At 48.0% G+C, this 12,445-nt stretch overlaps 1 protein-coding gene across 5 annotated transcripts in view; it reads right to left on the bottom strand.

Moving 5' to 3' along the window:
• ENOX1 (ecto-NOX disulfide-thiol exchanger 1) overlaps positions 1-12,445 on the bottom strand; it is a 322,679-nt gene that overhangs the window by 253,934 nt on the left and 56,300 nt on the right. The window contains exon 2 of one of the 5 annotated variants that reach the window (XM_077344075.1): positions 2,641-2,873. The exons of the other annotated variants lie outside the window; for them this stretch is intronic. The gene's annotated coding sequence lies outside the window, so the exon portion shown is untranslated. The remainder of the gene's footprint in view (positions 1-2,640; positions 2,874-12,445) is intronic. 5 annotated transcript variants of the gene reach the window in all.

Raw genomic sequence — 12,445 nt, 5'->3', positions numbered from 1 at the left:
GCCTCCCATGGAGCACATGCTTCCCGCCGCAGCACCCTAACCCTCAGTACCTCCAGTGCTGCTGAACCAATGAGGCATACAGCGGGGTTGGAGGGAGGGTCTGCGTTCCTGCACAGAAGATACTCAATGAACAACAGTTACAAGTTGCAACCCTGTTTTCATCGTCAGTCTTCTGGGCAGTTCACACATGGGGATTTTAGCACAAGGAGGTGGGTACATGCCTTTATCTGAACAAGGACTGTAACTCTGCTTTCCCCATCTGGCATGAATGTTCAACGCATAATGACGAACAAACGTTCTACAGATCTTCAGCACCAGCACTCCACCTAGAAACACTGCAGATGACACCAGTGCTCTTGTGGAGTGTGCCTTGATGGCCAGTCCTTTCTGGCAGTAACGTAATAATTCCTGATGGTAGCCACAATCCACCTGGTAATAGACTGAGAAGATGCTTTCCTTCCGTTAGTAGGTCCTGCAATTTTCTTTCCTAAATTCCACTGTCCTCTGCAAATAAAATTAAAATGCCCTTCTAAAATCTAATGAATGCAGGTGTATTTCTTGCCCTGGGAAAAATACCGGCCATATGATCTTTTGGGCCACGTGGAATTTTGACGTTACCTTGGGAACAAATGACAAATGTGATTGTAATACAATCCTTTCCAGAAAAATCTTCAAGAAAGGGGGATCTACCATCAGTGCCGCTAACTCACTGACGCTTCTAGTAGAGGTAATGGCCACTAACCTTCATGGTCAAAAGGTCCAAGGGACAAGTAGCCAACGGCTCAAAGGGTTTCTTCATTAACTGAGCCAGTACCACGGATAGCGACCCCTGTGGCACTATAGGCTTTGCAAGCAGGCACAGATGATGATGATGATGATGATGATGATGATGATGATGATGATGATGATGATGATGATGATGATTCGATTTATTTCCTGCCACTCCCTACAGGTTCGTGGCAGGTAACAGTAGTCTTAAAATCCCCCATTAAAACCCCCACTAAAAGACTAAAAAAAACCCAACACGGTGGGAAATGCCACTCTCCCCCTACCCAAACAAGGTAATAAGGTAATGGGCAAATAACAAATTATCATCCACCTCAACATAAAATGCTGTTATGGCAGCCAAATGATCCTTTAAGCAGGAAAAAAGTTAAACCTGCCTTCTTTAACAACAGAAGGTGTTCAAAAACTATTTGTAAGGAAGCGGTTACAGGATTCTGGTGTTTAGACAGACAACATGCTGTAAACCTCCACCACTTACATTCGGATCATTTTCTTGGACTAGGCTTTCTAGAATTCAGGAATACCTCATTCTCTTCACTAGACAAAACCAGATCCTTGCCCCACATCTCCATGCTGTTAATCGGAGTCTCTGTGGGTCGTGGTAGGAGGCTCCTGACAACAACGGGAGATCTGGCTCTAAGGGAGGGAAGGGGGGCGCCACCTGCCCTGAGACATTTGCAGAAGGGCGGAAAGCCAAATGTGTCAAGGCCAAAAAGGGCCTACTGATATCAACTCTTGTCCTCTCTCTCCTGGCCTTTTCCCAATCTCTGACCATAGACGGGGGTGGAGGGGACCGGTAAAACAGCATCCCCTCCCAACGAATCCGAACGGCATCCTTGAGAGTGCCTTCTCCTCTGCCAAAGCAAGGGAAATAAGTCTGGCCTCGGGCATTGTTCTGAGTTGCGAACAAACCCACTTCTGGTGTTCTCCACACTGCAAAATTGTCCTACAGACATTTCCTGGAAATCACTTACTCATGAGTAACCACCATGTGCCTTTCATATGCTCCAGGCTGCCCTGGGCAGAATCATTTGTTCCCACATGAATGAGCAGGAGGGATCTCTGTCCTTAGGCTTGACCAGTCTTCCCACCCTCTCCATGACATCCTTGATTCTCGCACCAGGCAGACAGCAGACCCCTCATGACATACTTTGGCTTCTACTCCTCTCAATAGGGAATTCCCAGTTACCAGCATTGTGACTCCTAGTCCTATTATTCAGGAGAGCAGAAGAGGTAGTCCTCTCATCCGCAGGGGCCTGTGAAATGTCTTCTGAGCTTTGGGGGAATTGGGGGAATAGCCTTGTTCCTGTGGTCTAGAGCAGTGGTCTGCAACCTTCCGGTTGCCGCGGACCGCGGCAACCGAGTGGCGGGAGAGGGCGGCCAGCGCGGACTGCCGCAAACGCGCGTTTGCGCCATGTGCGCAGCAGTCTGCACACACGCGTTTGCGCCGCCACCATGCCAGCGGCCGCGGCTCCCGCTCCCGGCCCCTCTGGGCCGCCAGCAAATGGGCCGCTTTGGCGGCCGATTAGCTTGCGGTTCGGCAAGCTTCTCTCCCCCCCCCCCCGAAACCACTGGTCTAGAGTCACTATCTATGAGCAGATCCTGGAAACCATTTCTGAGAATCAGAGGGGCAGAACTTCTCCTTATTTTTCGACACTTCTGAAGGGCTGGATGACGAATTGCTGTACATCAGTTTTTGTTTTGTTTTTTTAACAGCAACTGCCCCTTCAAGGATCCCGATTGCTTCCCGTTTCCCTCTGGGATTTACAATCTCCAGCCAGATTGCTGAGGGGAAGAACAGGAGCAATCCGCCAAGCATTTCATTCTCCCCCGGGAATCATGCTGAGCACCTACTTTTCAGTGATGCCCTCAAGGAGAAGGTTCCTCTGCTGCTGCTGGCCGAAGGAAGGAAGGAAGGAAGGAAGGAAGGAAGGAAGGAAGGAAGGAAGGAAGGAAGGAAGGAAGGAAGGAAGGAAGGAAGGAAGGAAGGAAGGAAGGAAGGAAGGAAGGAAGGAAGGAAGGAAGGAAGGAAGGAAGGAAAGCTCCTCTCCAGCCTTCCAGCAGAACTCCCAAGGCTCCAGTCAAGCCTGAAATAAAAGAACAATTCTGAAGCAAAGTCAGAAACACATCAGCCCCGCCCACCAGAGGACTAGCTTTCCAAGGATTCACAGGGAGAAGCTCTAAAAAGCCATCGAGGGTGGCAGGAGCAAGGGCAAAGAGGGTCACAAAGCAGTCCAGTAGAAAAAGGAGTCGGCAGACTGCCACACAGACCCTGTGATTTTGCCAGAGCCAGCCAGAGTCTCTCTTTTCCTCTTGCCTGACTAATGCAGATAAATGTGCTTCTTGTTGGCCAAACGCACCACTGCATGCCCCTTTGCCAATTCGGAACGACAGAATTTCCCATACCCCGCAAGCAGGCAGAAAAACAACAGCCTCGCGTGTGTAAATGCACTGGAAGCATGGATTCATTTCAAACGCATCACGTAATCTGGCAATATTTCCCACGAGATCCCTGAACAAGTTGCGGTACTGTTGCGAGCCATTATTTCCATATTTATTGGAAATAATAATACCAGAGCCCAAGCAAGCCAGGAGGTTCCCTGGGAGAATTGTCACGATGAGGAGGGAATTAACTCTTGCCTAACCTCCGCGGGAAACCTGATTCTTTGGTGCCAACAAGATTTGTCCAACGTGACTAGCAACGTGTTCTGGAATTGCACTGCCACCACTCACCATGCCGGCAACAACTGGGCCAAACCCTGCTCAGCCGGCAATGCAAAGGGCACCCCAATTCATGACCCGCTGACCAGGAAGAGTCATCGGCAGAGCCGGGCACCTGAAAGCTTCAGGGCCAGGAGCAACAAGAGGCTCCCCGGACACAGGGGCTCTGCAGGCAAGCAGACTGTGAGCTGAACAAGCAGGTAAGTGACCATCCCTGAACCAAAGGTATTGTTTATATTTAAAATGATGCAGCAATTTCTGGAGTGATTTGAATTTTTCCTTCAAAACGCACTGAAGTGGCATAGTTACAATTTGTGCATTATACAACCTGGACTTCCTATGTCACAGCCCTTCTCGCTTTACCAGTGAAAAATACAGCATGGATTTGCTACCTTTTTATTCTTCCCAGATTAAATATGTATCACTAACTCTAAAATGAAAGAATTACTTTTCTGACAGTTGCAGCATTCAAGACTCTGTGTTTTCATTGGTTAATATTAACAGTTATATGTCTTTGTTTTCCACAAGGCTACCCAGAATCCTCCTTGCAAGTCAGAAGCCAGCATTTCCTATCATGTAAGACACTTTCCTGCTCAGCCTCAAAAGCCTCCTGAAATAAAGATCTGGTTGCCTCATTTAATTCACAACCATGTCGATCTTTGGGACCTCTTTAAGGACACGAATGACATGTCCGTGAATACCATCGCTCCTATTAAAACAGACTATCAAGATCTAGGGAGGAAGCTCAAGCAAACGGGAGCACAAGTGGGATTCTCTTCAATCTTGCCTGTCAAGGGAAGAGGAATGCGTCGGGAGAGGAAGATAATGGAGGTGAATCACTGGCTGCGTAGTTGGTGCCGGCAGGAGAGATTTGGTTTCTGGGACCATGGGATAGGCTTTCTTGAGGAAGGCCTACTAGCACCTGATGGACTGCACTTATCGAAAATGGGAAAGAATGTGTTTGGCAGGAACCTGGGGAGATTCATCAGGAGAGCTTTAAACTAAAGCCACTAGGGGAAGGAGACGATCAACATAGGGAGTGTATGGAAGGAGAACGATCGGAGGCAGCCCAACCGGCAAGACCAGCTCACAGGGAACCAAAAGTAAAAGGATTCAGATGTCTTTATACTAATGCCCGAAGCATGGGCAATAAAAAGGAAGAGCTGGAACTTCTCATGCTGATGGAAAGGTATGATCTAGTAGGCATCACAGAAACTTGGTGGAATGATTCTCATGACTGGAATGTAATGTTGGATGGATATGAACTGTTCAGAAAAAACAGAATAGATCGAAGTGGTGGAGGAGTGGCACTGTATGTGAAGAAAGGGCTTACCTGTCAGGAAATTCTAGTAAGGGAGAGCATATCTACAGTGGAAAGCATCTGGGTGAAAATAAGCGAGGGGAAAACAAACAGTGTGGTGGTTGGTGTCTGCTACCGACCGCCTGACCAACGAGAGGATGTGGATGCTGCACTTTGTGAGCAGCTTGAGAAAATATCCAAACGGCAGGACCTTGTCATCATGAGTGACTTCAATTTCCCAGATGTGTGCTGGGAAACAAACTCTGCGAAGCGTCCTCAGTCATGCAAGTTTCTGACCTGGCTGGCTGACAATTTCATTTATCAAATGGTAGATGAACCCACAAGAGGTTCAGCCATACTGGACTTAATACTGACCAATAGGCAAGAGTTGGTGGATGAGGTGAAGGAGGTGGGGACCCTAGGGAGAAGTGACCATGTCCTCATAGAATTCCTTTTGAGATGGGGAGCCAAGGAAGCTTGTAGCCAGACGCGGATGTTGGATTTTCGTAGGGCAAACTTTAATAAACTCAGAGACATGATGAGTGTCATACCATGGACGAGAATGCTGGAAGGGAAGGGAGCAAGTGAAGGGTGAGCACTACTCAAACAGGAGCTATTGCATGCTCAATCAATGACTATCCCAGAAAAACGAAAACACTGCAGGAGCTCTAAGAAGCCTAATTGGATGAACAGAGAACTTCAAGAGGAACTAAGAAAGAAAAGGGAAATGTTCAGGAAATGGAGGGAAGGACAGAGCTCTAAAGAAGAGTACCTACAGGTTACTAGGCACTGTAGATCAATCATCAGAAAGGCCAAAGCTGAGAGTGAGCTAAGATTGGCCAGGGAAGCTCACTGTAACAAAAAACAATTTTTCAGTTATGTGAGGAGCAAATGTAACGGAGGCAATAGGCCTACTGTTGGGTGTGGATGGACAAACTCTAACGGAGGATGCAGAGAAAGCAGAAAGGCTCAGCGCCTATTTTACATCTGTTTTTTTCTCACAGGCTTTGGCACAGGGTTTAGGCACATCTAGAGATGGCAGTAGGCAAGAGATAGTGTCTGGGTGGCAGGTTGACATGGACAGAGAGGTTGCTGAGAGGCATTTAGCTGCACTGGATGAGTTCAAATCCCCTGGGCCGAATGAAATGCACCCAAGAGTGCTCAAAGAACTTTCCAGAGATCTTGCACAACCCTTGTCCATCATCTTCGGGACCTCTTTAAGGACTGGAGATGTCCCGGAGGACTGGAAGAGAGCAAACGTTATTCCGATCTTCAAAAAACGGAGGAAGGATGACACGGGAAATTACAGACCAGTGATGGAGCAAATATTAAAGGGAGCAATCTGCAAACATCTGGAGGACAATTTAGTGATCCAAGGAAGTCAGCATGGATTTGTCTCCAACAGGTCCTGCCAACAGGTCCTTTTTTTGACCAAGTAACAGGTTTGCTGGATCGTGGAAAAACGGTTGATGTCGTTTACTTGGATTTTAGTAAAGCTTTTGATAAGGTTCCCCATGATGTTCTGATGGATAAATTGAAGGACTGCAATCTGGATTTTCAGATAGTTAGGTGGATAGGGAATAGATTAGAGCAGTGGTCCCCAACCTTTTTATCACCAGGGACCGGGCAACGCTTGACAATTTTACTGAGGCCCGGGGGGGGGGTAGTCTTTTGCCAAGGGATGTCACCGCCGCCGCGTGAGCCCCTGCTCCACTTGCTTTCCCCCCAGCGTCCCTGACTTCCCGCCACCCACTGAGGGGCGCTGCCAGCAGCAGCTGCGCAGTGCCACGCTGAGGGTGTCCCCAGCCACGGCGGCTGCCGGAGAGCACCAAAGGTGAGCCAGCGGCAGAGTGGCAGGGCAGCCCCCGAGGCAGCAGCCGGGGAGGAGGAGCCGCGGCCCGGTACCAACTGATCCACAGATTACTACCGGTCCCCGGACCGGGGTTTCGGGACCACTGGGTTAGAGAACCGCTCTCAAAGAGTTGTTGTCAACAGTGTTTCATCAGACTGGAGGGAGGTGAGTAGCGGGGTACCTCAGGGCTCGGTGCTCGGCCCGGTACTTTTTAACATATTTATTAATGATCTAGATGAGGGGGTGGAGGGACTACTCATCAAGTTTGCAGATGACACCAAATTGGGAGGACTGGCAAATACTCCAGAAGATAGACAGATTTCAACGAGATCTGAACACAATGGAAAAATGGGCAAATGAGAACAAGATGCAATTTAATAAAGATAAGTGTAAAGTTCTGCATCTGGGTCAGAAAAATGAAAAGCATGCCTACTGGATGGGGGATACGCTTCTAAGTAACACTGTGTGTGAACGAGACCCTGGGGTACTTGTGGATTGTAAACTAAACATGAGCAGGCAGTGTGATGCAGCGGTAAAAAAGGCAAATGCCATTTTGGGCTGTATCAACAGAGGCATCACATCGAAATCACAAGATGTCATAGTCCCATTGTATACGGCACTGGTCAGACCACACCTGGAGTACTGTGTGCAGTTCTGGAGGCCTCACTTCAAGGACGTAGATAAAACTTTCTGACCTGCCTGGCTGACAATTTGATTTATCAAATGGTAGATGAACCCACAAGAGGTTCAGCCATACTGGACTTAATACTGACCAACAGGCAAGAGTTGGTGGATGAGGTGAAGGAGGTGGGGACCCTAGGGCGAAGTGACCATGTCCTCATAGAATTCCTTTTGAGATGGGGAGCCAAGGAAGCTTGTAGCCAGACGCGGATGTTGGATTTTCGTAGGGCAAACTTCAATAAACTCAGAGACATGATGAGTGTCATACCATGCTGGAATGGAAGGGAGCATGTGAAGGGTGGGCGCTACTCAAACAAGAGCTATTGCATGCTCAATCAATGACTATCCCAGAAAGACGAAAACACTGCAGGAGCTCTAAGAAGCCTAATTGGATGAACAGAGAACTTCAAGAGGAACTAAGAAAGAAAAGGAAAATGTTCAGGAAATGGAGGGAAGGACACAGCTCTAAAGAAGAGTACCTACAGGTTACTAGGCACTGTAGATCAATCATCAGAAAGGCCAAAGCTGAGAGTGAGCTAAGATTGGCCAGGGAAGCCCATTGTAACAAGAAAAGATTTTTCAGTTATGTGAGGAGCAAACGTAAAGTAAAGGAGGCAATAGGCCCACTGTTGGGTGCGGATGGACAAACTCTAACGGAAGATGCAGAGAAAGCAGAAAGGCTTAGTGCCTATTTTACATCTGTTTTTTCCCACAGGTCAAAATGTTTAGGCACATCTAGAGATGGCCATAGCCAAAGGACAGTGTCTGGGTGGCAGGTTAACATGGATAGAGAGGTTGTCGAGAGGCATTTAGCTGCACTGGATGAGTTCAAATCCCCTGGTCCGGATGAAATGCACCCGAGAGTACTCAAAGAACTTTCCAGGGAACTTGCACAGCCCTTGTCCATCATCTTCGGAACCTCTTTAAGGACTGGAGATGTCCCGGAGGACTGGAAGAGAGCAAATGTTATTCCGATCTTCAAAAAAGGGAGGAAGGATGACCCGGGAAACTACAGACCAGTGAGTCTGACCTCTGTTGTGGGGAAGATAATGGAGCAGATATTAAAGGGAGCGATCTGCAAACGTCTGGAGGACAATTTGGTGATCCAAGGAAGTCAGCATGGATTTGTCTCCAACAGGTCCTGCCAGACCAACCTGGTTTCCTTTTTTGACCAAGTAACAGGTTTGCTGGATCGGGGAAATTCGGTTGATGTCATTTACTTGGATTTTAGTAAAGCTTTTGACAAGGTTCCCCATGATGTTCTGATGGATAAGTTGAAGGACTGCAATCTGGATTTTCAGATAATCAGGTGGATAGGGAATTAGTTAGAGAACTGCACTCAAAGAGTTGTTGTCAATGGTGTTTCATCAGACCGGAGAGAGGTGAGTAGCGGGGTACCTCAGGGCTCGGTGCTTGGCCCGGTACTTTTTAACATATTTATTAATGATCTAGATGAGGGGGTGGAGGGACTACTCATCAAGTTTGCAGATGACACCAAATTGGGAGGACTGGCAAATACTCCAGAAGATAGAGACAGAGTTCAACGAGATCTGAACACAATGGAAAAATGGGCAAATGAGAACAAGATGCAATTTAATAAAGATAAGTGTAAAGTTCTGCATCTGGGTCAGAAAAATGAAAAGCATGCCTACTGGATGGGGGATACGCTTCTAGGTAACACTGTGTGTGAACGAGACCTTGGGGTACTTGTGGATTGTAAACTAAACATGAGCAGGCAGTGCGATGCAGCGGTAAAAAAGGGAAATGCCATTTTGGGCTGTATCAACAGGGGCATCACATCAAAATCACAAGATGTCATAGTCCCATTGTATACGGCACTGGTCAGACCACACCTGGAGTACTGTGTGCAGTTCTGGAGGCCTCACTTCAAGAAGGACGTACATAAAATTGAAAGGGTACAGAGGAGAGCGACGAGGATGATCTGGGGCCAAGGGACCAAGCCCTATGAAGATAGGTTGAGGGACTTGGGAATGTTCAGCCTGGAGAAAAGGAGGTTGAGAGGGGACATGATAGCCCTCTTTAAGTATTTGAAAGGTTGTCACTTGGAGGAGGGCAGGATGCTGTTTCTGTTGGCTGCAGAGGAGAGGACACGCAGTAATGGGTTTAAACTTCAAGTACAACGATATAGGCTAGATATCAGGAAAAAGTTTTTCACAGTCAGAGTAGTTCAGCAGTGGAATAGGCTGCCTAAGTAGGTGGTGAGCTCCCCCTCACTGGAAGTCTTCAAGCAAAGGTTGGATACACACTTTTCTTGGATGCTTTAGGATGCTTAGGGCTAATCCTGCGTTGAGCAGGGGGTTGGACTAGATGGCCTGTATGGCCCCTTCCAACTCTATGATTCTATGATTCTATGATTCTATGAAAATTGAAAGGGTACAGAGGAGAGCGATGAGGATGATCTGGGGCCAAGGGACCAAGCCCTATGAAGATAGGTTGAGGGACTTGATAATGTTCAGCCTGGAGAAAAGGAGGTTGAGAGGGGACATGATAGCCCTATTTAAGTATTTGGAAAGGTCGTCACTTGGAGGAGGGCAGGATGCTGTTCCCGTTGGCTGCAGAGGAGTGGAGACACAGTAATGGGTTTAAACTACAAGTACAACGATATAGGCTAGATATCAGGAAAAAAATTTCACAGTCAGAGTAGTTCAGCAGTGGAATAGGCTGCCTGAGGTGGTGAGCTCCCTCTCACTGGCAGTCTTCAAGCAAAGGTTGGATACACACTTTTCTTGGATGCTTGAGGATGCTTTGGGCTGATCCTGCGTTGAGCAGGGGGTTGGACTAGATGGCCTGAATGGCCCGTTCCAACTCTATGATTGTATGATTCTATGATCTCCGTGTCCCTCTCCGTCTTCTGCATCTGCTGCGGGACGAAGAATCGGGCACCTCAGCCCCAAAGTGCTTGCAGAGGGGCTGCATCCATTCAAAGGCTGAGCCCCACGCAAGAAGGAACAGCCAGGCTTTTCACTGCCCTTGGGGCGCTTTGACTCTCCTTTCTCAGTGAATTTGGCCTCGGCCCAGCCCATGATGTCATGGTGGGTTAGCCTAGAATGCAACGAAGCTGGTCCCGGACCTTGGGGAGACCACTGAGGGAAAGGGAAGCTTAGCAAACGCTTAACTCAAGAAACATTTTAAATAGGAGCCAGAGATTTGCCAGGAACAGGCAGCAAAACAGAGGCCATCCCTGGTAAACTGGCCCAAACCGTGTGTCTCCATGCAGCCCCAGCTGCCTTGCCAGCCTCACAGGAAGCTGGGCCAAAGAAAAGTAGCGGTTATTATTATCTAAAGTGATAATTCACATGCGGTAAGGCCAGTCGAGAAGATACTGCAGCACAAATTGCTGAATGACGTTTAACACAAGTATAACATGCAGATATTCCCTCCCGCGCAATACATCTTCCAGAAGAGCAGCCCGTGACCAATTTATGTGACTCCGCTCGGCATCCTGTCTGCACACAAAATAATATGCCACTTAGTCCTAACATCACTAAGGAGCAAGAAACTTACAGCAGCGTAATTAATTCAACACCATCACATATACCATCACAAACATCTCCGTAGACAGACTGTTCTGAAGGAGAGGGGAAGCAAAATTAGTAGGAAAGGAAGAAGCCGAGATCGGAATGGTGCTTTACACAGAAAGGGATTAAAATGGAGACTCCACGGCCAGAGGAGGTGGTGATGGCCACAAGCACTGCTTTAAAGGGAGAGTAGACAGATTCGTGTGAATGTAGGCAGATGGTGAGGGGGTGGGCAGAAGGGATTACGTCTGAGCTTGGCTCTTCTGGCCCTTGCATGCCCAAAGAAATGCACTTTGGGGTCTGAAGGCAAATTTCCTTCAGACCAAACTGGCCATGGATTCTGTTTTTTTTTGGGGGGGGGGCATCATCTGGGCATGGAATTGGGGTCACTGTTGGTGGGCAGGTAGTTGTGAGTTCCTGCATTGTGCAGGGGGTTGGACTAGATGACCCTGAGGACCCTTCCAACTCATTGATTCTAGGAAAGGTCTGTCAGTGAGTACCAGCTGCAGTGACTGAAGGGGAACATCCATGTTCAGAGGCAGTCAGCCTCTGAACAGAAGTGCTAGGAAGGCCTCAGCTCCTAAGCCCTGTGGTTGGCCCTTCAGAGGAAGGTGCTGGCCGCTGTGTGAGAAGGATGCTGGGCTAGATGGACCCTCACTGGTCTGATCCAGTTGGGCTCTTCTGATGTTCTTATATACATATGTTGCACAGGGTACACTGATAACACAACGGCTTCATGGCCATTTTAACTGCCATAGTTATCTAAACCAGGAGTAGTCAAACTGCAGCCCTGCGGGTGTACATGGACTACAATTCACATGAGCTCCTGCCAGTGAATGCTGCAGTTTGACTACACCTGGCCTAAACTAAACCCTGCAGGGTGCTGGGATTTCCACCTGCCAGAGTCTTAGTCTCCTCTCCCACTTTTCCCAGGGAGAGAGAAGGAATATAAAATCCATTTAGGCATCTCTGGCACAGCAGTACCCAGAATGCAGCCTGTTAACCTGACTTCCTGCTGCTTATAAACCTCACCCTGTTGCCTCTGGCAATAATCTGCTGCTCTTCCTTTTTTGGCTGGCCAATTTTGTTGGTAAATAGTCCTTTGTTTATATGATTAACAGTTTTACAAAAATTGCAAGAAAAAAGATATCATTAATCCCACAGTTTACAAAGAGAAAGCCCATAAATCTATACAATAAGAAACATGTGAGAATCCAGTTTTTGTCCATTCAGCGGAAACACATTCCACATCGTGGGCGCGGTGGTGGCTGGCCAGGGCCAGTGCTGAGGCCTGCTTGCTCTGGCAAGATCATGGGAGGAACTGCTCTCAGAGAACAGCAACTGGTCCAAGGTCACCCAACTGGCTGCCTGTGTTCATCCAGAGGAGTCACATGGACTTCTTGTCTCATTACAAGAAAGGAAACCATTAAAGGGCCGGGAACAACCAACAAGTTGGTACTCAAGTTGGTACCCCCAGAGCGCAAGGCACTGTGGGGGGCTTAGGCCAACTGAACATGCTGGAAAAGTGGGCAAATGAAAATAAAGATGTAATTCAAAAAGGAGAAG

Source organism: Paroedura picta, chromosome 6, assembly GCF_049243985.1.
Source record: "Paroedura picta isolate Pp20150507F chromosome 6, Ppicta_v3.0, whole genome shotgun sequence".
NCBI classification, from domain to species: Eukaryota; Metazoa; Chordata; class Lepidosauria; order Squamata; family Gekkonidae; genus Paroedura; species Paroedura picta.
The sequence above is the reverse complement of the archived record's forward strand: the minus strand, read 5'-3'. Positions and strand labels throughout refer to the sequence as shown.